Source organism: Sander lucioperca, chromosome 1 (genome assembly GCF_008315115.2).
Source record: "Sander lucioperca isolate FBNREF2018 chromosome 1, SLUC_FBN_1.2, whole genome shotgun sequence".
Lineage (NCBI taxonomy): Eukaryota > Metazoa > Chordata > Actinopteri > Perciformes > Percidae > Sander > Sander lucioperca.
This window is the reverse complement of record NC_050173.1, coordinates 15155850-15161368: the sequence shown is the minus strand read 5'-3', so window position 1 is coordinate 15161368 and position 5519 is coordinate 15155850. Positions and strand designations below refer to the sequence as shown.

The following is a 5519-nucleotide window of genomic DNA, read 5'->3' as shown; positions in this document are numbered from 1 at the left end:
CCCAGTCTCTCGTCTCTTTTTCATCTTATTTAACACAAACCCCTGTCACCCTTTTATTCAGTTCAAAAAGAAATATATAATTTTGAAAATCACCCTTCATTCATCTGGATGTAAATCTGGTAGCTTGTAATAATGAAGTCCTCTGACTCATCATCAGCGCTGGTGCCCGCGACAGAAAAACATACTTCATGTGTCTTATTTAATATCTCCAGGTCAATAAAGTGTAGAGACTTACTTACTTAAATCTGCCGTTTCAACGAGGTACTCTGACAATTGTAGGCCATCAACCCTGCCTCAGGAAATTAGTTTGGTGTCTTTGTAGCCCTTCCAGAAGCTTAGTAATCTGGCCTGGAAGACAGGGACTTTTCAGAGACTTTGCACGAGTAATTCCAAAGCGATAAATACATCTGAACGTGAACGGCTGTTTAGTCATCGTAATGTATGAAAATAATAATAATACTCCGCTCCATTCGTCTAGTAGCCAAGATGGCGCTGACTGACGGGTCTATGAACCAATCACATGCAGTTTGTCAGCTGAAACTGGCGTTTAGTCAGCCAATAGAAACTCCTAGCAGGAGGGACTTGTATTCAGTGTATGTGTATTGAGGAAATAGACACAGACAGGCCAGAAGGACCGCTAGAGGCCTGGAGGCTGAAATTAGTGTGATTTGGCGTAATGATGTCTGATAGCTGGCAGAAAATGAATTTTAGATGACACAACTAACATTTTTGTATAAAAGCGCTTGGACTTTTCTGGGGAAAAAACCTAAATAGTTTTATATTTTTGTTGGTTACAGACACTTTTCAAAAGCCAAAAGTCTGGTCCATTATTGTTCTCTGTGCAATTTCAGTACATTTCTATGACATTTCATTTCCGTTTAGTCTTTTCTTTTGCATGTCCCTGCAGCATGCATATCCTGATAGCCCTTAAAGAAATTATGTAACTTGATTGTGCATCACAGGGTTGAGATTATACAAGCATTATTACACAGTGAGACCAGACGAACCAAAGATGGGGAAAAATGGCTTGAACCTCAGAGGGTTAATGAAAAAGGAACCAGAAGGTGTATGAGTACTGAATGCAGACAGGAACTTTGTTATTTACACATGGCTTTATGTGATAGTATGTCATCAACATTCATAGTATAGTTTGAAATAAAGTCATAGTATAGTATGACATAAAAAGGTCATAAGAAAGTCATACAAAGTCATAAGAAAGTCATAGTATAGTATGTCAGTGCAATAAACTCAGTACAGTAAACTCATAGTACAATATGTCATAAAAAGTCATAGTACAGAATGTCATTCAAAATTCAAAAAAAGTCATATAATAGTAGTTCATAAAAAAGTCACAAAAACTCATAGTACAGTGAACTCAGTATAGTAGGTCATAAAAAGTCATAGTATAGTAGGCCATAAAAAGTAATAGTATAGTATGACAAACATCATAGTATAAGTATGCCATTAAAAAGTCATAGTATTGTATATAACAGAAAGTAACAAAAACTCGTAGTACAGTAAACTCATAGTGCAGTATGTCATAAAAGGCATAGTATAGTACTGTATGTCATAAAAAAGCCACAAAAAGTCATAGTACAGCGAACTCATTGTACAGTTTGTCATAAAAAGTCATAGTATACTATGCCAAAAAAGTCACAATATTGTATGTCATAAAAACTTCACAAAAACTTATAGTACAGTAAAGTCATAGTACAGTATGTAATAAAAAGTCATAGTATAGTATGTCATGCAAAAGTTACTAAAAGTCATAGTAAAGTATGTCATAAAAAGTCACAAAAAGGCATAGTACAGTGAACTCATAGTACAGTATGTCATAAAAAGTCAGTACAGTATGTCATAAAAAGTCATACTGTAGTATGTCATAAAATTAAATTCAATTAAATAAAAATAAAAATAAATAGTAAAGTATGATAAACATCATAGTAAAGTATACCATAAAAAATCATAGTATTGCATATCACAAAAGGTCACAAAAACACTCATAGTACAGTATACCATAAAAAGTAATAGTATAGTATATGTTATAAAAACATAATATAATATAGTATAGTACAGTATGTCCTAAAAAAGACACAAAAACTCATAGTTCAGCAGGTCTTTAAAAGTCATTGTCATATGCCATAAAAAGTCATAGTATAGTGTCATAAAAACTAATAGTATAGTATGACATAAAAAGTCATAGTATTATATGTCATAAAAAGTCATAGTATAGTGTGCCCTAAAACTCATAATATAGTATGTCATAAAAAGTCAAAGAATAGTGTCATAAACATTCATAGTATAGTATGAAATAAAGTCATAGTATAGTGTGACATATAGAGTCATAAGAAAGTATTAGAATAGTATGCCAAAAAAGTAAGTGTATAATGTGTCATATAAAATTCATAAAAACTCATAGTACATTAAACTCATTGTACAGTATGTCATAAAAAGTCATAGTACAGAATGTCGAAAAAAGTCAAAAACTCATAGTATAGTATGTTGAAAAAGTAATAGTATATTATGTTGACAAAAGTCGTAGTATAGGATGTTAAAAAAAGTCAGAAAAAGTACTAGTAAGTGAATAGCATGTGGAAAAAATCATATTATAGTACTGTATGTCGAAAAAAGTTAAATAAAAAATCTGTATAGTATGTCGAAAAAATCATTAAAAGGTCATAATATAGCATGTCCAAAAACGTCATAGTATGATGTCGATAAAATTAAAAAAGCCATAGTATAGTATATTAAAATAATCATAAAAAAGTAATTGAATAGCATGCCGAAAACAGTCATGGTATAGTATGTTGAAAAAAGTGATAAAAAAGCCATAGTATGGTATGTCGAAAAAAATCATGAAAAAGTCATAGTATAGTATGTTGAAAAAAGTCAAAGTATAGTATGTTGAAAAAAGTGATAAAAAAGCCATAGTATAGTACATCGAAAAAGTGAGAAAAAGTCCATAGTATACTATGTCGAAAAAAGTCATAGTATAGTCTGTCAAAAAAAGTGGTAAAAAAGCCATAGTATAGTATGTCGAAAAAGTCATAGTATAGTATGTCGAAACAGGTGATAAAAACGCCATAGTATAGTATGTCGAAAAAAGTGATAAAAAAGCCATAGTATAGTATGTTGAAAAAAGTCATAAAAAAGTCATAGTATAGTATGTTGAAAAAAGTGGTAAAAAAGCCATAGTATAGTATGTCGCAAAACGTCATAGTATACTATGTCGAAAAAAGTGATAAAAAAGCCATAGTATAGTATGTTGAAAAAAGTGATGAAAACGCCATAGTATAGTATGTCGAAAAAAAGTGATAAAAAAAGCCATATTACAGTGTGTTGAAAAAAGTGATAAAAAAGCCATAGTATAGTATGTCAAAAAAATTGATAAAAACGCCATAGTATAGTATGTCGAAAAAATTGATAAAAACGCCATAGTATAGTATGTCGAAAAAAGTGATAAAAAAGCCATAGTATAGTATGTTGAAAAAAGTCATAGTATAGTATGTAGAAAAAAGTGATAAAAAAGCCATAGTATAGTATGTTGAAAAAAGTCATAAAAAAGTCATAGTATAGTATGTTGAAAAAAGTGGTAAAAAAGCCATAGTATAGTATGTCGCAAAACGTCATAGTATACTATGTCGAAAAAAGTGATAAAAAAGCCATAGTATAGTATGTGGAAAAAAGTGATAAAAAAGCCATAGTACAGTATGTCGAAAAAAGCCATAGTATAGTAAGTCGAAAAATATGATAAAAAAGCCATAGTGTAGTATGTCGAAAAAAGTGAAAAAAGTCATAGTATATTGTGTAGCAAGGAACAGGTAGATGAGGTGGTCTAGTGGTTAAGGTGATGGACTGCTAATCCGTTGTGCTCTGCATGTGTGGGTTTGAATCCCGTCCTTGTTGAACCATAGTGAATTGTTCTGCTACAGCTACGTCTCAACATAGCAACATGATTCTTTCAAATAATTATGTCGAAAAAAGTGATAAAAAAGGCATAGTGTAGTATGTCGAAAAAAGTGATAAAAAAGCCATAGTATAGTATGTCGAAAAAAGTGATACAGAAAGCCATAGTATAGTATGTCGAAAAAATTTATAAAAACGCCATAGTATAGTATGTCGAAAAAATTGATAAAAATGCCATAGTATAGTATGTTGAAAAAAGTCATAGTATAGTATGTAGAAAAAAGTGAGAAAAAAGCCATAGTGTAGTATGTTGAAAAAAGTGATAAAAAAGCCATAGTATAGTATGTCGAAAAAAGTGATAAAAAAGCCATAGTATAGTATGTCGAAAAAAGTGATAAAAAAGCCATAGTATAGTATGTCGAAAAAAGTGAAAAAAGTCATAGTATTTAGAAAAAAAGTGAAAAAAGTCATAGTATATTGTGTAGCAAGGAACAGGCAGATAAGGTGGTCTAGTGGTTAAGGTGATGGACTGCTAATCCATTGTGCTCTGCATGTGTGGGTTCGAATCCCGTCCTTGTCGAACCGTAGTGAATTATTCTGCTACAGCTACGTCTCTCAACATAACAACACGATTCTTTCAAATAATTATGTCTAAAAAAGGCATAGTGTTGTATGTCGAAAAAAGTGATAAAAAAGCCATAGTATAGTATGTCGGAAAAAGTGATAAAAACGCCATAGTATAGTATGTCGAAAAAGGTCATAGTATAGTATGTCGAAAAAAGTGATACAGAAAGCCATAGTATAGTATGTCGAAAAAAGTCATAGTATAGTATGTGGAAAAAAGTGTTAAAAAAGCCATAGTGTAGTATGTCGAAAAAAGTGATAAAAAAGCCATAGTATAGTATGTGGAAAAAAGTGATAAAAAAGCAATAGTACAGTATGTCGAAAAAAGCCATAGTATAGTATGTCGAAAAAAGTCATAGTATAGTAAGTCGAAAAATATGATAAAAAAGCCATAGTATAGTATGTCGAAAAAAGTGAAAAAAGTCATAGTATATTGTGTAGCAAGGAACAGGTAGATGAGGTGGTCTAGTGGTTAAGGTGATGGACTGCTAATCCGTTGTGCTCTGCATGTGTGGGTTTGAATCCCGTCCTTGTTGAACCATAGTGAATTGTTCTGCTACAGCTACGTCTCAACATAGCAACACGATTCTTTCAAATAATTATGTCGAAAAAAGTGATAAAAACGCCATAGTATAGTATGTCGAAAAAAGTCATAGTATAGTATGTTGAAAAAAGTCATAGTATAGTATGTAGAAAAAAGTGAGAAAAAAGCCATAGTATAGTATGTTGAAAAAAGTGATAAAAAAGCCATAGTATAGTATGTCGAAAAAAGTGATAAAAAAGCCATAGTATAGTATGTCGAAAAAGTCATAGTATAGTATGTCGAAAAAAGTGAGAAAAAAGCCACAGTGTAGTATGTCGAAAAAATTGATAAGAAAAGCCATAGTATAGTATGTCGAAAAAAGTGATAAAAAGCCATAGTATAGTATGTCGAAAAAAGTGATACAAAAAGCCATAGTATAGTATGTCGAAAAAATTGATAAGAAAAG

At 31.3% G+C, this 5519-nt stretch overlaps 1 non-coding gene across 1 annotated transcript; it reads left to right on the top strand.

The window, feature by feature from the left end:
• Positions 1 to 4404: 4404 nt before the first annotated feature.
• Positions 4405 to 4486, top strand: trnas-gcu. The gene has a single exon. It is a non-coding gene; the product is annotated as a tRNA-Ser (tRNA).
• The last annotated feature ends 1033 nt before the right edge of the window (positions 4487 to 5519 follow it).